We start from the raw sequence: 24,508 nt of genomic DNA, 5'->3' as shown, positions 1-24,508 counted from the left end.
CTGTCTACCTAATCCAAAACCGTCATAATCTTGTACACCTCTATCAAATCTCCCCTCAACCTCCTTTGCTCCAAGAACAACCCCAGCTTCTCCAACCTAACCTTGTAGCTAAAATCCCTCATCCCTGGAAACATTCTGGTAAATCTCCTTTGCACCCTCTCAAGAACCTTCACATCCTTTCTAAAATGTGGTGACCAGAACTGGACACAATACTCCAGTTGTGGCCTAACTGGAGTTTTATAAAGGTTCAGCATAACTTCCCTGCTTTTGTACTCAATACCTTTATTTATAAAACCCAAGATCCCATATGCTTTACTAACCACTCTCAATATGTCCTGCCACCTTCAAAGATCTATGCACATGAACCCCCAGGTCCCTCTGTCCCTGCACATGCTTTAGAACTGTGCCATTAAGTCTATATTGCCTCTCCCTATCCCTTCTGCCAAAGTGTATCACCTCACACTTCTCTGTATTAAATTCCATCTACCACTTGTCTGCCCATTCTGCTAGCCTATCTATGTCCTGTTGCAGTCAATTGGTATCCTCACTGTTTGCCACACCTCCAAGTTTGGTATCAGCAAATTTTGAAATTTTACTCTATTCCAATATCCAAGTCATTTATATATATCAAAAAAAGCAATGGCCCCAGCACTGACCTTTGGGGAGCACCAGTCTACCATCCTCCAGTCTGAAAAACAGCCATTTACCACAACTCGCTGTTTTCTGTCCTTAAGCCAATTCCTTATCCAAGCTGACACTGACCCTCCTATTCCATGAGACTCAATTTTGTTAACCAGTCTTTTATGTGGTACTTTGTCAAACGCTTTCTTAAAATCCGTATAGACAACATCCACTGCATTCCCTTTACCAACTTTCTCTGTTACTTCATCAAAATATTCAATTAGATTAGTCAAACACGATCTGCCTTTTACAAGGTGTGAAGGAGCAGCGCTCCAAAAGCTTGTGATTTCAAGTAAAACTGTTGGACTATAACCTGGTGTTGTGTGACTTCTTACATTTACCTTTTACAAGGGAAGATTGGAAGATTATGGCTCTCAATTAATTTAAACCTCTCCAAGTGCCTGTTAATTTTTTCTCTGATTATTGTTTCTAAAACGTTACCCATCGCTGATAAACTGACCGGCCTGTGGTTACTAGGATTGTCCTTACACCCTTTCTTGAACAATGGTGTCACATTTGCCACTTTCCAATCCTCTGGCACCTCTCCTGCATCTAGGGAAGATTATGGCAAGCCCTTCCGCTATCTCCACCCCCACTTCCCTTAGCAACCTGGGAGGCAAGCCATCCGGACCAGGCGACTTGTCCACTCTAAACATATCCAGCCTTTCCTGTGGTTTCCCTGCAGATTTGCTCTTCTAGCTCTCTCTCGCTATTTGGAGGCCTATAGAATACCCCCAATAGCGTGATCATATCCTTTTTGCTTTTCAACTCTAACCAAATGGATTCTGTCCTTGCCACCTCAAGGACACCCTCCCTTTCCAACACTACAATGTCTTCCCAACAATACAATGTCTTCCCTAATCAGTACTGCCACCCCATCTCCCTTTTTCCCTTCCCTATATTTTCTGACCATCTTGTATCCGTGAATATTAAGCACCCAGTCCTCACCATTTTTAAGTCATGTTTCCGTTATTGGCACTACAGCATATTCCCACATGGCTAATTGTGCTTGTAGCTCACCAACCTTATTCACCACACTTTGTGTGTTTACATACATGCATTCCAAACTTGTCTTTGTATTCCTCATAGTCCTTCTTAGTCTGCTCCTATCTAATATGGTACTTCTTCTTCTACTTAGGCAGTCCCTCGGAACCGAGGATGACTTGCTTCCACATTAAAAATGAGTTTGCAGGTGACTGATTAGTCCAATGCAGGACCTACAGTCTCTGTCACAGGTGGGGCAGACGGTGGTTGAAGGGGCGGGTGGGTGGGGTGATTGGGTTGACGTGCGCTCCTTGCGCTGCCTGCGCTTGGCTTCCGCTTGCTCCCGGCGAAGAGACTCAAGGTGTTTGGCGCCTTCCGATGGTACTACTTCCTTCTTTAGTACTATCCAACACTCTCCCTCCTTTATGCACCTTATTCCTCTTTTCTACTTCTATATGCTGGTGCCCACACCTCCTCCCCCCCCCACCCCCGCCAATTTAGTTTAAAACCTCCCCAACCACACGAGTGAACCTCCCCGCGAGGACATTGATCCCAGTCCTGTTGAGGTGCAACCCGTCCCTTTTGGATAGGTGCCTCCTGCCCCAGAACTCGTCCCAAATGCCCCAAGAATCTGAAGCCCTCCCTCCTGCACCATGCCTTAAGCCACGTATTGACCCTCCCTATCTTCCTATTTCTACTCTCGCTGGCGCGTGGCACTGGGAGTAATCCAGAGATTACTACCTTTTGAGGTCCTACTTTTTAACTTCCTCCCTAGCTCCTGAAAGTCTGACTGTAGGACCTCAATACCTGCCCTCTCTATGTCGTTAGTACCGACGTGTACCACAACTTCTGGCTCACTCCCCCCTGCAGAATATTCTGCACCCTCTCTGTGATGTCCTTCACCCTGGCACCAGGGAGGCAACACACCATGCAGGACTCACGGTGATGGGTTACAGAAATGCCTGTCTGTCCTCCTAACTATGGAATCTCCTATAACAACTGCATTTCTACGCTGCGCTGTTCCCCCCCCCCCCCCCGTGCACTCCCTTGCTCATTGGTGCCATGGTCTGGACTGCACTCCTTCAAGGTGCCGTCACTCCCAGCAGTCTTCAATGTTGCGCACCGGTTTGAGAGTGACACACTCCTCGAAGATTCCTGCCTCTTCCTACTCTTCTGGATGGCCACCCATTTACTATCCTGAACACTCTCTGCCTGTGGGGTGGCCACCTCCTGGAATGTACGGTCCAGGAAACTCTCAGCCTCCCTGATGCTCCGCAGTGACTCCAGCAGCCCCTCAAGCTTGGAAACCCTGAGCTCGAGCTCAAGCAGCTGGAAACGCTTCCTACACACATGGTCCCCCAAGACACGTGAAGTGTCTGGAAGTTCCCTCATGGCGCAGGAATTGCAAGCAACAGGTATCAGCTGCCCATTCATGATCTAAAAAATTGTCTATTCCCTCTTTCAGAAGTTAATTAGTATCTTGTTTAAACTATTAATTTTAATTAATGTCTCTAGACCTCAGCTCTCAGGTATCGTTGTCTCACGCTCCCTCTCTCGGACTGCTCCTTGTTTTTTAAAATACCGGAACAGCACCACTTCCCTCAATGCACCGAATTCCCTCGCTCACCAAATTCTGAGTTTAGTACGCTGTAGAAGCAGTACTCCGTTGAACTGGACTCCGTGCTACTTACTTGATTGTTGGACACCAGGCAGCCGAAGTCCCACTGGCCATCACATTGTGGCACTGACCCGCAAGTTGCATCGTGAGAGAAATGGAAGCTTTTTAAATGCAGCATGCCTCAAAAATATCGTGGGCAGAAAACAGGGGACCAGGAGTTGGCCCCAGCTGGGTCCTGCCAGATCGGGGAGGGGTGGAAAATAGCTGGAGGAAAGGCAGAGACCTGGTGCAGTTGCAGGCAATAAAACCTACTGCTGCGTAAGGGGGTTATAGCAGTACTGAAAGAAGCAGGCTACCTGGGTGAGAAGGATTGTAGCAAAGGCCAAAAGTAGAGCAGTCAACTTCAGGAACTCTGACCTGATGGTCCTCCTAATGGAGTCATGGAGCTAGAGGGATGAGCTGTTTGGAGTCGGGACCAGAGACCCACCAAGCACCTGGCACACACTGTATGGAAGAAGGTGGGTGTGACTGTACTACTTCCTTGAGCTCCAGGGCCCCTTTGCAGTGCAGGAAGAAATTTAAGAACCTCACTAGAGCAGCCAAAAAAGGTTTCTCCTGACCCGTGCATTCTCTTTATTCATGTGTGGTAGTTCTTTATTCATTACCCTCACTGTGCCAGAAAAGTCAGAGGTGAAAGTGGGATGTTGTGTGTTCCTCCCTTCCCTACAGCTGTTCCTGGGACCAGTTGCCTCATCTGCACTGATCCGGTGGATTAACTCCTCACAATCTCTGCCTCCCTACTCTTCCCTGGTCTTGGTACCTGGGTTTCACTCCCACTACTCCATAGTCTTCTGCTAGTCTACAGGAAGGTGGGGAAAATTTCACTGTGACATCTTGATGCAGTTTTCTTGAGCTAGCCTAGCTGGAAAAACCCCAAAGAGCTGAAATGCACAGAATTCAAATGTGGTGCTTTCCCAGCTGCAATTCTTTATTGCCAGGCAAAAACTGACATTTAAGAAGCTTCTCTTAGGAAGCGGCTGGAGGTAAACTTTCCGCAGAGTTTCCCCTTAGCTCGGCGGAAGATGTGGTGAAAACCCAGAAGAAACAACATAAATGGCTCTGCCGTTTCTCTAGGGTTTCTGCCGATCCTCATGCCAAAATTATGGCGGGAGATTGGGAGAACCCCTGCAGAAAATTCTACCCCCTGATGTTTTGAAATGAAAGCAGACTGAGGACAAATCAGGCACTTGAATAGTTTCTCTCTGACCAGAGCACATTTGACAAAGACTTTGCACAAATGCTGCACTTGGATGGCATCAGGACAGGAGCTATAAATTCCTAAGTAAAAGTGAGATCTCTTGTCTGTGTAGTCTGAATTTTTAAAATATTTGTTCTTTGGATATGGGCGTCACTGGCAAGGCAGAATTTATTGCCGAATCCTAGTTTCCCTTCATTTTAACTGGAGTCACATATAGGCCAGACCAGGTAGGAGTAGCAGGCTCCTTTCCCTGTCGGACATTACTGAAGCAGTTTGGGGTTTTTATAACAATCCAGAAGCACTGATGGTTATTTCTCTGGTGCTCTCCCACACATTTGCAGATCGATTGAATTGCATTTCACAACTTGCTTTGCTGGCATTTTAACTCACAAGCTCTTGGTTGCTGGTCAAGTATCATTACGCTACCAGACTCTCACTGACCAATTTAGAGAATGTGAGTAAGGTGTAAACAATACCAATAGGGGTGAGTCCCCTACTTACACTCTATGGCCCCGATATTGACGGGGAAGCGGGGAGGCAGTTTTGCATTCGGGAAACCCGGTCCTGCCGAATTTAACGGCAGGACCTGATTAACATTTTGTGTCTCTAGTTTCCCAGCTGCAGCCAGCCAAATTGGGAGGCTGGCTGAATGGCGGCTGGGTAGGCCGTCGGTACCAGGTCGCAGCCGGAGAGCAGAGAGTAGGGAGGGAGGAATCGGAAAGGTTGGGGGTGGGGGGGGGAGATTGGCGGCCGGGGGGAGGGGCATATTGCAGGCCGGTGTCAGGGGAGATGGTGGGGGGGGAGAGATTGGAAGGGTGGGGGGGAGATCGGAAGGGTGGGGGGGAGATCGGAAGAGTGGGGGGGAGATCGGAAGGGAAGGGTGGGGTGGGGAGATCGGGGGAGATCGGAAGGGTGGGGGGGAGATCGGAAGGGTCGGGGGGAGATCGGATGGGTGGGGGGGAGATCGGAAGGGAAGGGTGGGGTGGGGAGATCGGGGGAGATCGGAAGGGTGGGGGGGAGATCGGAAGGGTCGGGGGGGAGATCGGAAGGGTCGGGGGGGAGATCGGAAGGGTGGGGGGAGATCGGGAGATCGGAAGGGTGGGGGGGGGAGATCGGAAGGGTGGGGGGAGATCGGGAGATCGGAAGGGTCGGGGGGGTAGATCGGAAGGGTCGGGGGGGAGATCGGAAGGGTGGGGGGGGAGATCGGAAGGGTGGGGGGGGAGATCGGAGGGGTCGGGGGGGAGATCGGAAGGGTCGGGGGGGAGATCGGAGGGGTCGGGGAGGGAGATCGGAGGGGTCGGGGGGGAGATCGGAAGGGTCGGGGGGGGAGATCGGAAGGGTCGGGGGGGGAGATCGGAAGGGTCGGTGGGGAGATCGGAAGGGTGGGGGGGGGAGATCGGAGGGGTCGGGGGGGCAGATCGGAAGGGTCGGGGGGAGATCGGAGGGGTCGGGGGGAGATCGGAGGGGTCGGGGTGGAGATCGGAGGGGTCGCGGGGGGAGATCGGAAGGGTCGAGGGGGGAGATCGGAAGGGTCGGGGGGGAGATCGGAGGGGTCGGGGGGGAGATCGGAAGGGTCGGGGGAGTATTTGGAAGGGTCAGTGGGGGGAGATCGGAGGCCGCAGTGAGGGAGGGAGGATTGGAAAGACTGGTGGGGGGGAGGAGGGAGATGAGAAAGGCCGGGTCGGGGGGGAGATCATGGTTTGTCGGGGGGAGATCGGATGGTGGGGAGTCTGATCGCAGGGGGGGTGGGGGTTGGAACCGCCGATCACGGGGTGGGAGGGGGGGTGAAGCAGGTTAAGCTCGGTGGGTCGGGGGAAAGCACTCCTGCTCCTCCTGGACCACAAGCAGTGCTGGAAAGGTACTTACTTCTTCCACACAGCAGTCACAATTCACAATTCACAATTCAAATCGCTTTATTGGCATGATAAGTTACATCTTATGTTGCCAAAGCATCAAAATACATTAATGGTTTAGCACATAAACGCAGTTCTATTCATACAGTGTATAAACAGGTATATCCCTGAGTGTATAAATATACATTCGCATTGTTATTATATATTCTTTTCTTAGTTTACTGGTTGTCCCTCTGTTCATGGCAAGCTGTAACATAGTGTGCCGCCAGTGTTATACAGCTTCTCTCCTCTCCCAGTAGGAATGGGAGTTTTTGGTTGTCATTCAGATTTCTGAAATCAGGGCATATTTGTGAGAATTTTTGGTAGAAATTCTCCCTGATGCCCTGATATTTTCCACAAGCTGTGAGGAAGTGCATCTCTGTCTCCACCACTCCCTGACTGCAGTGACAGCATATCCTGTCCTCTCTTGGCAGCCTGGTCTGCCTTTTTCGATCGCTAGGCTATGTTCGCTAAGTCTGTACCTTGTCAAGGTTCTTCTCAGTTTGTTATCCTTTACCATGGTCAGGTAATCAGCTATGTTGTATTGTCTGTTTAGGGCCAAGTAGCAATTGAGTTTGCTTTGGGTTTTTGTTGTTTCTGCCCAATATGTCAGATATTTTTCCTTTTGCTTAGCGACGATTGTGTTGGGTCGAATTCTTTGTGTTACCCTGTCACTGTCCTGGGGCTGGTTATTGTTAGTATTGTTAGTAGTTACTTCACTGAGTCCCAGGACTAGTTGACTGAGGGTATTCCTCTTTATGGTCAGCTCTTGGCATTTCAGGGCGTCGTAGTGATAGCATTGGGGATTGCTCATTTGTAGGTGATTCCAAAATTTGGTGGCTCTTTTTTGGATAGTGATTATTAATGGATATTGGCCTAGTTCCGCCCTGCATGCATTGTTTACTGTTTTCCTTTGAGTCCGGAGGATACTTTTACAGAATTCTGCATGTAGGATCTCAATTGGGTGTTTGTCCCATTTTGCAAATTCTTGTTGTGTTAGTGGTCCCCATACCTCACTGCCATAGAGTGCAATTGGTTCAATTACTGATTTGAAAATTTTGAGCCAAATGCTAATTGGGATTTCTATTTGGATTGATTTTTTGATGGCATAGAAAGCCCTTCTTGCTTTCTCTTTCAGTTCATTCACAGCCAGTTTGAAGTTTCCCATAGAACTGATATTTAAGCCCAAGTATGTGTAGTCCCTGTCTCCCTTTGGGAAACCAGCTGGCCAAGGCTAAACCTAAACTGGAGAAATAATTTCAGGCAGGCAGCCTAATTAAAATATTTAATAGTAGGACCCGCCTCCTGCGAGTGGATTGGTCGCCCGCCCCGGAGGTGGGCGGGTTTGAGGTGTTCTGGATTCGGGTTTGAGATTTTGACATCCCACCCGACCCAAAGCCAACCATTTTTGGGGGTTACAATTCTCCCCCATAAGTCAGAATTTTAAAAACTGCCTTTTTGCTTGGTCTACAGCTCCTATTTATAATGGTCAGTAAACTATGGAACCCAGTTAATATAGTCCATGTGCAACACGGATTCAATCTCCTGAAGTGCCAGGGGAAAGGGTACGGGGCACAGCTTCTCTTAAAGAGTGGTTTCTATCCCTTAAAGCTGTTGTGACAGCGAAATGGTTCGAGCAAGTTACAGAACTTAAACCCGAGTTTAATCTAACCTGCCCGGCAGGAACAGTTCGGATGCCCGTTAACATTCGGTCTGATTTAATCTTCACTAAAGTCAATGGAAAGTAAAATCGGGCAGTGTCGAAGGGCTATGTGACCCAAACCGCTCTGTTCGCGCAGGGTAGGTTAGCTTAAATTCAGGGCATAAGTTGCTACTTTCAATTATGCTGTATTGGCGATCCTGCTGCTTGAAAGAAGGAGCTGAAAACTACTTCACGCTCAAGAGTAGTGCAGAGTAGACTGGATGGAAATGACAGAAAGAGTCAATGCTGTCTCATCTGTATGCTGTGCTGGGAGACAAGGAAGAGATATGCTGGTCTCAGAAAGATGTCAAGGTAGGTGCTGATCACATTGTACTCAACTGCACAATGTTGGCTTAACAGCATTTCACTGCAAGTTTGATGCAGCATTACAGAGTGAGAATGCCCAGCACTGGAACAAATGCTCATGTACTTTCCAAATGCATAAACATGCCCGTGTTTTAAAAGGGCACTCTGCATGCTGCATACTCACAGAGCCACAAGATGGTTACTGCCCTGATTCTGAGGTGACACTGTCATTCAGATTCTTTATTCCAACCTAGGTCTACTTTTGATACGCTAGTAGAAGGCCAATAATACCTAGAAATGACAAGGGGGAGGGGTTAGGGATATCAGCTAATATCTTACGACCATTCTAAAGTCTGTTCCTCTGCTCTTACAAGCATTCTAAAATATGTTTTTCTGCTCCAGTAGGTTCCTAAAATGAGCAGGAAGTGGCAGAGCACAATCTGTAGCCGTAACCGAAAATCTCAAAGCTGTCACAGTCCTCTGACCTCCTCCACTCCATGCCCAGACTCGGTGGTAAGCAGCAGAACAGATATATCCACTCAGGTGGTATGGGTACAGTCACTTGAAAAGCACAGGATAAGAGTGAAGAGAAGTAAGTGCAGGTTCCTTTGGATGAGCTTTGATCTGCTGGGTGGGGACCAGTTCGAGTCCTCCTTAAGCTGCAAAGCACAGGGATTTCCACCTCACAAGACCTTCCTACAAAAGCAGTTTGGTGGCTTAGCATCAGCAGTGGAATGGTAGCATACTGGTCGTGTTCAAATCCCACCACGGCAGCTGGGGAATTTAAATTCAGTTAATTAAATAAATCTGGAATAGAAAGCTAGTATCAGTAATGGTGAATCTGTAACCACGAAACTGTCGGATTGTCGTAAAAACCCATTTGGTTCACCAATGCCTTTTAGGGAAGGAAATCTGCCGTCCGTACCTGGTCTGACCTATATGTGACTCCAGACCCACATTAATGTGGTTGACTCTTAACTGCCCCCTAAAATGGCCTAGCAAACCAATCACTTGTAAAAAAACACTATGAAAACTTAATAAAACCGGATGGACCACCTAGCATCGACCTTGGCACTGGCTTCAGACACGACAGCGGCACACCCAGCCCAGTCGGCCCTGCAAAGTCCTCCTCACAAACATCTGAGGAATTGTGCCAAAATTGGGAGTGCTGTCCCACAGACTAGACAAACAACAGCCTGACATAGTCATACTCACAGAATCATACCTTTCAACCAATGTCCCAAACTCCTCCATCACCATCCCTGGGTATGTCCTGTCCCACCGGCAGGACAGACCCACCAGGGGTGGCGGCACAGTGGAAAACAGTCGGGAGGGAGTGGCCCTGGGAGTCCTCAACATTGACTCTGAACCCCATGTAGTCTCATGGCTTCAGGGCAAGCATGGGCAAGGAAACCTCCTGCTGATTACCACCTACCGCCCTCCCTCAGCTCATGAATCAGTGCTCCTCCATGTTGAACACCACGTGGAAGAAGCACCGAGATTAGCAAGGGTACAGAATGTACTCTGGGTGGGGGACTTCAATGTCCATCACCAAGAGTGGCTCGGTAGCACCACTACTGACCAAGCTGGCTGAGTCCTGAAGGACATAGCTGCCAGTCTGGGCCTGCAGCAAGTGGTGAGAGAACCAACATGAGGGAAAATCCTACCTGACCTCGTCCTCACCAATCTACCTGTCACAGATGCATCTGTCCATGACAGTATTGGTAGCAGTGACCACCGCACAGTCCTTGTGGAGACCAAGTCCTGTCTTCACAATGAGGACACCCTCCATCGTGTTGTGTGGCACTACCACCGTGCTAAATGCGATAGATTCAGAACAGATCTAGCAGCAAAACTGGGCATCCATGAGGCGCTATGGGCCATCAGCAGCAGCAGAATTGTATTCCACCACAATCTGTAACCTCATGGCCTGGCATATCCCTCACTCTACCATTACCATCAAGCCAGGGGACCAATCCTGGTTCAATGAGGAGTACAGAAGATCATGCCAGGAGCAGCACAAGGCATACCTAAAAATGAGGTGCCAACTTGGGGAAACAGTGGTAGCAGCATGCTATAGACAGAGCTAAGCAATCCCAGAATCAACGGATCAGATCAAAGCTCTGCAATCCTGCCACATCAAGGAGCTGAATTCCAGAGGTGAGATGAGAGTGACTGTCCTTGACATCAAGGCAGCATTTGACCGAGTGTGGCATCAAGGAACCCTAGTAAAATTGAAGTCAATGGGAATCAGGGGGAAAACCCTCCACTGGTTGGAGTCATAAGGAAGATGGTTGTGGTTGTTGGAGGTCAATCATTACAGCCCCAGGACATCGCTGCAGCAGTTACTTAGGGCAGTGTCCTAGGCCCAACCATCTTCAGCTGCTTCATCAATGACCTTCCCTCCATCATAAGGTCAGAAATGGGGATGTTCGCTGATGATTGCACTGTGTTCAGTTCCATTCGCAACTCCTCAGTTAATGAAGCAGTCCATGCCTGCATGCAGCAAAATCTGGAGGATATTCAGGCTTGGGCTGATAAGTGACAGGTAACATTCGCGCCACACAAGTGCCAGGCAATGACTATCTCCAACAAGAGAGCATCTAACCACCGCCCCTTGACATTCAACAGCATTACCATTGTCGAATCCCCCACCATCAACATCCTGAGGGTCATCATTGACCAGAAACTTAACTGGACCAGCCACATAAATACTGTGGCTACAAAAGCAGGTCAAAGGCTGGGTATTCTGCAGCGAGTGTCTCACCTCCTGACTCCCCAAAGACTTGCCACCATCTACAAGGCACAAGTCAGGAGTGCGATGGAATATGCTCCATTTGCCTGGATGAGTCCAGCTCCAACAACCCTCAAGAAGCTCCACACCATGCAGGTCAAAGCAGCCCGCTTGATTGGCACCCCATCCACCACCTTAAAAATTCACTCCCTCCACCACCATTACACCATAGCTGCAGTGTGTACCATTTATAAGATGCACTGCAGCAACTCACCAAGGCTTCTTTGGCAGCACCTCCCAAACCTGTGACCTCTACCACCTAGAAGGACAAAGGCAGCAGGTGCATGGGAACACCATCACCTGTAAGTTCCCCTCCAAGTTACACACCATCCTGACTTGGAAATATATCGCCGTTCCTTCATCGTCACTGGGTCAAAATCCTGGAACTCCCCCCCTGACAGCACTGTGGGAGTACATTCACAACACAGACTGCAGTGCAATTAGGGATGAGCAATAAATGCTGACCTTGAGTGACGTCCACATCCCAGGGACAAATTTTTAAAAAGGTAATATGCTAATTTGAGAATGTATACATTTTGGGGGCATCAATGTAGTAACTGCATCTGTGCAGTGCTGCATGACAACCTGATCAAGTTGGAGACCACTGTGGAGAGTGGCCACTCCAGGGGTGCTCTACAGCAGAACTCTTCTTTGTCCAAGGCCTCACGTGCAGGCACAGTTTCATCGTAATGCTCTGACTGAGGCTCTCAATATCTTGGGCTTGAATCTACATCAGTCAGTCTTGTTCGGATTCTCTCAGTATCCTAGCCAACAATTGTCCCTACCAAAACCACCAAAATAAAAGATCATGGCCTAGAAATTCGGTGGGGTTAGCGCCCAATTAGAGGCGTTAGAGGGTCTTGCGCCGGAATTATAGCTGGTAACGAAATTGCGTTGGGCCCTACCATCGGCGTTAGCCGGTAGCGCTGCGCCGGCACCGATGACGTCATCGGTGTGCGCAGCGTCCCGGTTGCCGTGGTAACCCGGCCCCAAGCCCAAATTCAGTTGCGGCCGCCTCGCCCGTGGCAGCCGCAACCAACGATTGTTGAAAGGGATGTTACACACCTTTGCGCCGACGCATAAAGGTGGAGCGGCGGCCGGCCGCTTTCCCGGCGGCCGCCTGCCCGCACCTCCCTCCCCGGACTCCTCCACCACCCCCCCGCGGCACTGATGTGTGTGGCCCGCGAGCCCGGCTCTTCCCCGAGGTGCCGGGCTCATTTGTCGGGCGAATCGACCGGCCAGCGGTCGGCTGCAGGCAGCTCCTCCTTAACAGAAGGAGGAGGCCTGCAGTACCCCAGCCTGCCGCACCGCCTCGGGTGCCGCAGCGGGGGATTAGCGCCTGAAAACTGCACTGAACGCCCATAGTGAGGCGCAAAAACCCTCCATTAGCGCCCACCGCCGTCTGGGCCCGGGGCAACCAAATTTTCGTCGGGCGCAGCGGCATTAACGCCAGCGCAAAATTTCGGGCGCTAAAGCCCTGGCGGACCCACAACCGAATTTCTAGGCCCATCTGTTTATTCATTCATTTGTTGTTTGCGGGATTGCTGATATAAATTGGCTGCTGTGTTTGACTACATAAGAGATTGCACTCCAAAAGAAATCCATACTGTATTGCAGTCCTGAGGATATGAAGGTATTATACAACTGCTGATTTTCTTTCTAATTGAATGCCTCATCTAGTAAGAGGTAGTCTTAGGTTGGTTGCCTCATGATCTTGTACCTCTCCTGCCACTGATTCCTGCTGCCTTTCTTCAGCTTGCCCTATTGCTATGTCACTTTGCAGGGCAAAGTTCCACTGCTGCCTATTTTCCATGCAGAAATAGTTATCCACTTCGGTAGGAAAAACAGAAAGGTAGAGTATTATTTAAATGGTGACAGATTGGGAAATGTTGATGTACAAAGGGACCTGGGTGTCCTTGTACACCAGTCACTGAAAGCAAACATGCAGGTGCAGCAAGCAGTTAGGAAGGCAAATGGTATGTTGGCCTTAATTGCAAGAGGATTTGAGTACAGGAGCAAGGGTGTCTTACTACAGTTATACAGGGCCCTGGTGAGACCACACCTAGAGTACTGTGTACAGTTTTGGTCTCCTTACCTAAGAAAGGATATACTTGCCATAGAGAGAGTGCAGCGAAGATTCACCAGACTGATTCCTGGGATGGCAGGACTGTCGTATGGGGAGAGGTTGGGTCGACTAGGCCTGTATTCACTAGAGTTTAGAAGAATGAGAGGGGATCTCATTGAAACGTATAAAATTCTGACAGGGCTAGACAGACTGGATGCAGGGAGGATGTTTCCCCTGGCTGGGGGGGCCTAGAACGAGGGGTCACAGTCTCAGGATATGGGATAGGACATTTAGGACTGAGATGAGGAGAAACTTCTTCACTCAGAGGGTGGTGAACCTGTGGAATTCTCTACCACAGAAGTCTGTGGAGGCCAAGTCACTGAATATATTTAAGAAGGAGATAGATAGATTTCTAGGCACAAAAGACATCAAGGGGTATGGGGAGAGAGCGAGAATATGGTATTGAGATAGAGGATCAGCCATGATCATATTGAATGGCAGAACAGGCTCGAAGGACCGAATGGCCTACTCCTGCTCCTATTTTTCTATGTTAATCTGAGTGGCGAGGGTAAACAATTTATCAGTGATCTGCATTAAGCGACTTTGCAAGTTAGGAGACTTGGCAGACTATTCTTGCAGTAACTTGGAAAGACTGCGTGGCATCAAAGTTGAAGGCTGCAGTTGCCTTGAGAGCCACTAACAAAGCCATCCCTGTTGCTGAAGTGGTTTCTAAGTCTGGGTGCAAGATCATGCATGTGTTGGTGGGGAGTCAAAGACAGGCACTTTCCTTCAGATATATAAATGTGGATGATGGTATAATGGTGGGATCTAAGTGATCCCCTAATGTGCTAATATACCTGTTTGATATTCCTCCCCCTTCCTCAAATACAAGTAATCGCCATATAGAAAGCACCTAACCAAATGTCTCTGTGGAAAGAGGCAGATACCAGACAAGGACCAGCTTTGATAAACTCTCAGTAGGTTCCTTTCTTGAAAAGCAGCAGACTATCAGGTAAATAGCAAAGATATCGAAAAAGGTGCAAACCATCTTGGTAGCCACTACCAGTAACTCAATCGTTTTAAGAGAAAACATCCAACAAATAGGATAGATATTTCACTGCGACATCATAACAATGGACATATATTTTGTAAATATCCTGAGGTTGAAGAGGGATTGAAAGTGAGTACCTAGTACTACAACTCTGAAGCTGGAATCAATGAAGCCTGCAATGACATGGCCAGCTGGTGTGAAAGTAGGATCCTTCAGCTATAATGCAGCAAGGCAATCTCCTGCATATACCTGAATGACCTATGGTAGCATGGCCATCTTGGACTTTTCCTTGTGAAGGAATTTGTTCAGGTCCCTGATGTTCACACGATACGTACGGATGTGGAAGGCCTTTCAACCCATCTTAATTCATTCATTCAGAATAACATTACACTCCCCCATTGCTGCATCACATAAGGGAGGGGGAGGAATTTTTGGCTTTTTTTTCTACAGAGTGCAGTCACACCTCAGATGAAAACACAGGTGCAGGAAGGGGTGAGTGTGACTGTTAGTCAGCAGGGTAAGGAGAACCAAGGGGAGATTGAGAAGGAGGTCCCGCAGACATTGGTCATGTCCAACAAGTACAATAGTACAATGTATTTGCTGCCTGTGAGGATAAGGATCCAGGCTGTGGGGTGGACAGCCAGAATGCTAACCATGGCACCGTACAGCAGAAGGCAGTCTGCGGGGGAGGAGGGCAGGGGAAGAGCAGAATAGAAAGGTTGTAGTCATAGGGAATTTGATAATTAGGGGGATAGAGAGTGACCTCTGCAGTCACGACTGAGAGTCCAAAAGGGTGTGTTGCCTACCTGGTACAAAAGTAAAGGATATCTCGGAACAACTGGAGAGCAACTTGGGGTAAGATCCAGTTGTCATGGTCCATGTTGGGACCAATAACATAGGGAAGAAAAGGGAAGAGGTCCTGCTAAGGGAATATCAGACATTAGGAACTAAATTAAAGAACAAGACCTCACGGGTGGTAATCTTGGGATTACTACTTGAGCTGTGTGCTAATTGACATCGGGATAGGCAGATCAGGAAGGTGAATGCATGGCTGAAAGACTGGTGTGGGAAGGAGGGCTTCCATTTCATGGGACACTGGCAACAATACTGGGACAGGAAGGAGATGTACCCTGGGATGGGCTACACCTGAACCAGAGTGGGACCAGTGTCCTAGCAGTAAGGATAAATAGGCAGTTGATAGGAGTTTAAACTAGTAAGAATGAGTGAGGGATCTGGTGAAAATTACATAAGTCTGAAGACAAAAGAATTTGTAGATGAGAGTAAAGGTCAGAACAAGATAAGGAATAATGGTAACATAAATGGTCATGGAACAAACACAGTTATAAAACAGATGTATAAAAGGACTATTAAAAATAAAGTAATAAGAACTAGTAAAGGGAAATTAAACTGCCTGTACAGCAATGTACACAGCATCCAAAATAAAATGGAGGAACTGGAGACAATAATCTGTAGCGAGGAACCAGATGTAGTAGGAATAACTGAAACATGGCTACATAAAGAATAGGACTGGTAACTAAATATTGATGGTTATGACATAATCAGAAATGATAGGGAAGGATGAAGTGGGGGTGGGGTAGCTCAATAATTAGCAATAACACCATGGCAGTAGAAAAAAGGGACATAACTAACAGAAGGTTAGAAACAGAATCCATATGGATTGAAATAAAAGATAAGAGTGGATCGATCATGCTAATAGGGCTATACTACAGACCACCAGTGGAAAGCAGGTGGAGGAAGAAATTTGTAAGCAAATCTGTGAAATGACATAGAATAATAATCATGGGAGATTTTAACTACCCCAAATAAACAGGCATGAAGAGGCAACAAAAGGGGTACAGGGAATGGAGTTTTTACAATGTGTGCAAGACTCCTTTCTTACCCAGTATGTAAAAAGCCCAACAGGAGAGGGAGCACTGCTAGATCTAGTAATGAGAAATGAACCAGAACATATAAGAGAAATGTAAGGGAACATCTAGGGAATTAGCAATCACAACATAATAAGGTTTAAGATAAAGATTGAGAAGGACATTAGCAAGACAAAGACCAAAGCAATAAATTGGAATCAAAACTGATTTTAGAGGTTGAGAATGGAACTAAGGAAAATAAACTGGAAACATTTACTGACAAACAAAGAAATAAAACAGAAGTGGGAAGCATTTAAAATGGTGATCAATAAAGTCCAGGAGAAATATACCCCATTAAAAAGCAAGAACAAACTAGTCAGTAATGACACACCCTGGGTGAATAAATAAGGGCAAAATTGAAACTAAAGAAAAAGACATAGGCCTAAAAGTTGGGGTGCTTACTGCCACCCGTTTACGCTGCTGTCCTGGCGAAAAATGACGGCTGCCACTCTAGCGCCCTTCTCTGGCGTGGGACTCAACAGCTGCCATTTTGGTGAGGGCCTTAGCATTGCCGATAGCAGCGCTGGCCACGGCGATGTAATTGAAGAAAGCACGACGTCAGTTGGCAAGCAACGCCGACTTGACGCCACGTCTGCGAACTTCGACCTCAGTGCAGAGTTCAGCACAGGATCTTAAGCTCGCTCTGAAAAGCAAGCATTCAGCAGACTGACAGAGAAACTGTCAACACTTCTTAAGGGACACACACATCTTTCAGGTAAGTCTGCAATTAAGATTTTGGTCTGGATTTTTAAAATTTTTATTGAAGTAGTGGCTTGGTGCAATACATGTTAAAAGTTTTTTTTAAGTATGCAGGGAGTGCTGCTGGATGCTTGCAAGGCCTGAGATGGTCAAGGAAGGCCTCAGAGAGAGACAGAAAATGTTGGAATATTCTGCAGGTCAAGCAGCATTGGTGGAGAGAGAAACAGAGTTCACGTCTCAGGTTGATATGCTGAGGTGGTGAGTGTGGTAAACCACTTTTACCGTTCACTATCGTTACACTATAGTTATCACTGTTAGATCGTTTCCCTATAGTTATCACTGTTCACATTGTTGTATCACTGTACGAGGTCGCCTCTTGTCACGCTGCTATACCTGGGCTGACCACTGCCGACTCCGCCCATGGCTCCGCCTACCTGCCCGGGTATAAAGGTGGTCGACTGGCTGGTATTCCTCCTTCTTGGATCCGATCACCCACGAGGGTGGGCTCTGTTATTTAGTCAATAAAAACCTATAGTTACTTTCTTAACTCGTCGCTTTTCATTGGACGAATTGATAGGTATATCAATTTTATTGACTAAATTTTAAAATGTCGTCACTTGAGCAGCCAAACAACCAGTCAACGGAGCAGCCAAACGACCAGCCAGACGCCCAGCTACAACAGCCACAGCAGCCGGCTTGGCTGCGAGCCCTCAAACCACCGTACCTGGATCTAAACCCACAAGCAACAAACGCAGCCCTCGACTTCAAACACTGGCTGTGCTGCTTCGAATCCTACCTGGAAGAATCCGGCGTCCCTCAGAGATCCAAACTGAGAGTTCTGACCGCCCAAGCGAGCCCTAAAGTATACGCACTCATCCAGGACATTACTACTTACGAGGCCGCTATCAACCTACTGAAACAGCAGTACCGGAGCCCGGTAAAATCCATGTATGCCAGACACCTCCTAAGATCCCGCCCGCAACAGCCAGGAGAGTCTGTAGCTGAATTTTTACGGGCGCTACGAACACTCGGCAGGGACTGTGACTTTAAAGCAGTATCGGCTGCAGAAAACACTGAAGATAACATCCGTGATGCCTTCGTGAAAGGCCTTCGGTCCGACTACTCACGGCAGAGACTGCTGGAATCAAAGGACCTCGACCTGAACACAGCTGCAGCCTTGGCCTACTCCCTAGAAGTGACCCAGCGGGACCTCGAGGTGTATTCCAGGTACAGTTCGCGACTCTGGGACTCGGGCCCGACCCCGACCGCAATACCCCTCGTAGCGCCGCCCCCGGGACCTACCTCAGCGTCGGCGTCCCGGACCCGATCGGGACCGCCACCCCCGGTACCGGCTGCGACTTCGGACCCCCGCGACCGGGCCGCCGGCTGCTTCTTCTGTGGGCAGGCGAAACACCCGAGGTCGCGCTGCCCAGCCAAAAACGTGACGTGCTCCAGCTGCCTGAAGAAAGGCCACTTCGCGAAGGCCTGCAGAGGGAGAGCAGCAGAGGCCAGCAGTGCCTCATGCGAACTGTGGGGGCGGCCATCTTCTATCAAGGCCACAGATGAGCAATGGGGGCGGCCATCTTTGATCCAGGCAACCGACGCCAGCAGTGCCTCATGTGGGTTGTGGGGGCAGCCATCTTCTCCACCATTTTGCCCCACCTCGTGGGCGCCTCCATTTTACCCACCACGCTCGACCGCCACCTTACCTCCAGACCTGACGACCGCTTCACCTACAGACTACAGCGACCCGCTCAGCCACACACTAGCCTCCGTCACACTAGACCAAGCTCGCCCGCATCAGCTGTCCAAGTCAATGATGGACATCAAAGTAGACGGCCACGCCACGACCTGCCTGTTCGACAGCGGAAGCATGGAGAGCTTCATACATCCAGACACGGTGAGCCACTACTCCCTCACTGTCCAGCTAACGCGCAACCGGATCTCGATGGCATCGAGGTCCCACGCCACAGACATCAGCGGCTACTGTGTTGTGACCCTGTCGGTTAAGGGCACGGAGTATAAAAACTTTAAACTCCTCGTCCTGCCCCAGCTATGCGCTGCCGTCCTACTAGGGCTGGATTTTCAATCCCACCTCCAAAGCGTCACTCTAGCATACGGTGGACCCCTCCCCCCGCTCACAGTCGACAACCAGTAGCCTTTAAATCGCCCACCGCGTAACACCTGCGGCCTCTCCACCCTCAAGGTCCTGCCACCTTCCCTGTTCGCTAACCTCACCCCCGACTGCAAACCCGTCGCTACCAAGAGCAGGCGGTACAGCTCCGGGGACAGAGCTTTCATTAGCTCTGAGGTGCAGCGTCTCCTGAAGGAGGGCATCATCGAGGGGAGCAGCAGCCCCTGGCGTGCCCAGGTTGTAGTCGTTAAGACCGGCAATAAAAACCACCTGGTCATCGACTACAGCCAGACCATAAATCGGTACACCCAGCTGGACGCATACCCCCTTCCCCGCATATCTGATATGGTCAATCAGATTGCTCAATACCGGGTATTCTCTACCATCAACCTTAAGTCGGCCTACCACCAACTCCCTATCCGCCCCGAGGACCGCCAGTATACCGCCTTCGAGGCGAATGGCTGCCTCTACCACTTCCTTAGGGTCCCCTTCGGCGTCACCAACGGGGTTTCGGTCTTCCAAAGGGAGATGGACCGGATGGTTGACCAGAACGGGCTGCAAGCCACGTTCCCCTATCTAGATAACGTCACCATCTGCGGCCGCGACCGGCAAGACCATGACGCTAATCTGGAAAGATTCCTCCGTACGGCCCAACGGCTGAACCTCACCTACAATAAGGAGAAATGTGTGTTTAACACCTCGCGCCTTGCCATCCTCGGCTGCGTAGTAGAGAACGGAATCATCGGCCCCGATCCCGAAAGAATGCGTCCCCTCATGGAGCTACCCCTTCCCCACTGTCCAAAGGCGCTGAAGAGAACCCTGGGGCTCTTCGCCTACTATGCCCAATGGGTGCCGAATTATGCGGACAAAGCCAGACCCCTCATGAAGTCCACCTTCTTCCCCCTTACGGAAGAAGCGCACGCGGCCTTCTCCCTCATCAGGGGAGACATTGCTAAGGCCACTATGCACGCAGTGGATGAGTCCATCCCCTTCCAAGTGGAGAGCGATGCATCCGACTTCGCCCTAGCCGCTACCCTCAACCAGGAGGGGAGACCGGTGGCCTTCTTCTCAAGGACCCTACAGGGCCCTGAGATCCGACACTCTTCGGTCGAGAAGGAGGCCCAGGCGATTGTGGAGGCGGTATGCCGCTGGAGGCATTACCTTGCAGGCAAGCGATTTACCCTCCTCACCGACCAGCGTTCGGTCGCTTTTATGTTTAATAACAAGCTGAGGGGTAAAATCAAGAACGACAAGATCTTGAGGTGGAGAATCGAGCTATCCACCTACGATTATGATATCTTGTACCGGCCTGGTAAGCTGAACGAACCCCCTGACGCTCTATCGCGAATTACATGCACCAGCGCGCAAATTGATAGACTTCAGACCCTCCACAACGACCTCTGCCACCCCGGGGTCACCAGGCTTTACCACTTCATTAAGGCCCGCAACCTGACCTACTCCATCGAGGAGGTCAGGACCATGACCAGGAACTGCCAGACCTGTGCCGAGTGCAAACCGCACTTCTTTAGGCCGGACAGGGCAAGCCTGATCAAGGCCACCCGCCCCTTCGAGCGCTTGAGCATCGATTTTAAGGGGCCCCTCCCGTCCTCTGACCGTAATGTGTACTTCCTCAACATTGTTGATGAGTACTCCCGTTTCCCCTTTGCCTTCCCCTGCCCAGACATGACCAGCACCACGGTCGTTAAATGCCTGAACGACCTCTTTGCCTTGTTCGGGTTCCCAAACTATATACATAGTGACCGGGGCGCCTCCTTCATGAGCGAGGAACTCCGTCAGTTCCTACTAGCGAGAGGCATCGCCACTAGCAGGACCACCAGCTACAACCCCCGAGGGAACGGCCAGGTGGAAAGAGAGAACGCGACGGTATGGAAGGCCGTCCTCTTAGCCTTAAAGTCTAAGGGCTTCCCAACCTCTCGCTGGCAGGAGGTCCTCCCGGCGGCGCTGCATTCCACCCAGTCACTACTTTGCACTGCCATTAACGCCACCCCCCATGAACGAATGTTTGTTTTCCCCAGGAAGTCAACTACGGGAACCACGCTACCAACCTGGCTGACCTCTCCGGGGCCTGTCTTGCTGCGAAAGCACGTGAGGGCCCATAAAATGGACCCCCTGGTCGAGAGGGTGAACCTCCTGCACGCCAACCCCCAGTACACCTATGTGGCATATCCAGACGGGCGGGAGGACACAGTTTCCTTACGAGACCTCGCACCCTCGGGCACTCCGGAGACACCACCGCTACCCCCCCCCCACCACCCCCCCAATTCCAGCCCAGGTAGACGGTACGCCGGAACCCCAAGAGCCTTCGCCTACCTCGCAGACGCCAGCATTAACACCGGAGAACGCAACACCGCCGCTGCGACGATCAGACAGGCTTACGAGGCCTCCGGACAGACTGACATACCAGAACTGGTAGTACACTTCACCCCGCCGGACTCAAATCTAAACAAGGGGTGAATGTGGTAAACCACTTTTACCGTTCACTATCGTTACACTATAGTTATCACTGTTAGATCGTTTCCCTATAGTTATCACTGTTCACATTGTTGTATCACTGTACGAGGTCGCCTCTTGTCACGCTGCTATACCTGGGCTGACCACTGCCGACTCCACCCATGGCTCCACCTACCTGCCCGGGTATAAAGGTGGTCGACTGGCTGGTATTCCTCCTTCTTGGATCCGATCACCCACGAGGGTGGGCTCTGTTATTTAGTCAATAAAAACCTATAGTTACTTTCTTAACTCGTCGCTTTTCATTGGATGAATTGATAGGTATATCAGTGAGTATTTCCAAAATGTTCTGCTTTTATTTCAGATTTACCGCATCCGCTCACAGAGAGAAGAGCAAGACGCAGGAGAGGAGGAAGCAGAAGAGGAGGAAGCAGAAGGATGCAACTCACACAGCCCCTTTCTGGGATGGAATCATTCACCTGCAATACCATGACCACAACCCCAATTCCTCTTTCAGCATTTATCCCACCCCTTATCTTCCCTGTTACTATCATCACAGCGTCCTTTTGGCCACAATGCTGAAATAAAAGCCACCACAAATCAAACTTTCCAATCCAACTTTATACACCTATCCATCCAATATGACATCAAGAAATCAACTCATCACCCTTATGCATTCCCTTGGTGTCTGCCTTGTGTGTGCCTTTGTCTGCCCTACTGATGTTGTGCAGCGCTACCACGGTGGCTGCAGCATGGTTGGTGGAAGGCTGCTGACTGTCAGTGGGGAAGACTGCAGATGGCCTTACAGGTCGACCTTGTGTAGCTGGTGGCTTGGAGTGTAAAATCGAGTGACAATGTTTCTTCTTCTTCACTCTCCTCTACCTCTTCTTGGTCAACCACTGGGTGTGCAGGCTGCATTTAATAGGTGTATGAAATGAGGAAGGCACAAGGGTGGAGTTGTGGTGAGGGGAGGGCAGGAAAGCAAAAGGTGCACGTGAGAAGAAGGTTAACGTATCCAGCATCTTTTATATCTTTTCAGCCAACTCTCCATTCGCCCTGATCACTTGGATTTATTGTTCCCACTCCCCTGGTTCTTCAGTCTTCACTGCTTTTGGTCCCAGGGTTTCACTCCCACTGCTCTACGCTCCTCTGCTGGTCCACCAGACCCACTGGTGCGCACTACTAACACCAGAGGCCAATATGCACCTCCGCTGGACTACAGGATCAACCTCTACTGGCTCACAGTCAACTCTCTACTCCTCCTCAGCCCTCTGATTCCACTTGACAACCTCCACCAGTGCCTCCACTGATACTCTGTCCTGCGAACAGTTCCTGAATCCATCCCCCTCTCCACTACTGACTCCAAACATATTGATCACAAATGTTCCAAGTTGACTCCACGCTGTCTAAAAGTCAAATTTCTTCCAGACCCTCAGATCTTAACTTAGGACTGTTTCATATAGTCTTTGTTCTGTCTTCTTAATCTCTGCCATGCCAATATATAATATTCACTTTGTGCCCAGTCATGTGCACATTTTGGCTGCTGCTCCAGACCAAGCCCATTACTTCTATCTCCCTTTTTATTTTTCACGTCTTCTCAGGTACTTTTCTCCTCTCCCCTTCCTGTCACCCAGCCATGTCATCTTTCATTTCTCTCCTCTTCAGCTTTATCACACAATCCCTACTCCAACTCCCCAATGGTTCTCAGCCTTCCTACTCGCCTGCCACCATCCCAGGCTTGAATGCACCTTGAACAAGTCGATGGTTCACCTTTGTGCCCCTCTCAGCATTTTGCAAAGGGACCATCATGTCACTCGTTGCTGCCTCCTTAAGGGTATACTCCAAATGCCCATCCTCCTCTCTCACTAACCATCAGGAACATAGGAAGGAACATAGAAACAAGAGTAGATCATTCTGACCCTCGAGTCTGTTCCACCATTCAATTAGATCATGGCTGATCTGTACCTTCACTCCACCTAGCCGCCTTGGTTCCTGTGATGAAATAACTCTGTGTTCTGGCATTTGTATTGTTGTTGTACATGCTAATGTCTGGAATGTTGAACCGGTGTAACCACTAATGCTCCTCCCTAGCCCCGCCCCTCTTCTGGAAGGTTCTACCAAGGGCTGGGTCGGTGATGAACTGTGTTAACTTGATGCCATGTTCTTACTGAATAAAAGCCTTTAGTTTTAAGCTAACTTCACGGATTCAGGCAGTCATTTGGCACATCAGTTCCGTAACCCTTGATATCCTTGACAAACAAAAATCTATCAATCTCAGTTTCAAAATTTTAAATTGACCCCTTAGCCTCAATAGATTTTTGCAGAAGCGAGATCCAGATTTCCACTAACCTTTGTGTGAAGAAGAGCTTCATGACATCACCCCTGAATGGCCTAGCTTTAATGTTAGGGTTATGTCCCTTCTTCTGCACTCTCCCGCCAGAGGAAACAGTTACCCCCTATCTACCCTATCAAATCCTTTAAACATCTTCAACACCTCAATTATATCACCCCTTAATCTTCTACATTCAAGAGAATCCAAGCCTGGTCTCTGCAACCCGTCCTCATAACTGAACCCTTCTAGCCCCAATATCATTCTGGTGAATCTGTGCTGCACCCCCTCCAATACCAATATATCTTCCTGTGGTGTCGTGCCCAGAACTGAATGCAGTGCTCTAGATGGGGTCTAACCAGAGCTCTGTACATCTGTAACATAACTTCCATCCCTTTATTTCCAGACCTCGAGATAAAGGACAACATTCCAGGGGTCTTTTAAATCATTTCTTGTACCCGTCCACTAGGTTTTCGTGATTTCTGTGCTTGGATCCCTAAATCTCTCTGTTCATCCATAGTTCCCAGCTTCGCACCATTTAGAATATTCTGATCTATCTTTCTTAGGTCCAAAGTGGATGACTTCACATTTTCCCATATTG

At 49.4% G+C, this 24,508-nt stretch overlaps 1 long non-coding RNA gene across 1 annotated transcript; it reads left to right on the top strand.

The window, feature by feature from the left end:
• The first annotated feature begins 8,848 nt into the window (after positions 1–8,848).
• LOC147095546 (uncharacterized) lies at positions 8,849–23,774 on the top strand. Its single transcript, XR_015074640.1, has 2 exons — positions 8,849–8,954; positions 21,943–23,774. It is a non-coding gene; the product is annotated as an uncharacterized LOC147095546 (long non-coding RNA).
• Positions 23,775–24,508: the final 734 nt, after the last annotated feature.

This window comes from Somniosus microcephalus, unplaced genomic scaffold (genome assembly GCF_052327205.1).
Source record: "Somniosus microcephalus isolate GS21.2 unplaced genomic scaffold, FLI_Smic_1.0 unresolved_chr1, whole genome shotgun sequence".
NCBI lineage: Eukaryota > Metazoa > Chordata > Chondrichthyes > Squaliformes > Somniosidae > Somniosus > Somniosus microcephalus.
The sequence above is the reverse complement of the archived record's forward strand: the minus strand, read 5'-3'. Positions and strand labels throughout refer to the sequence as shown.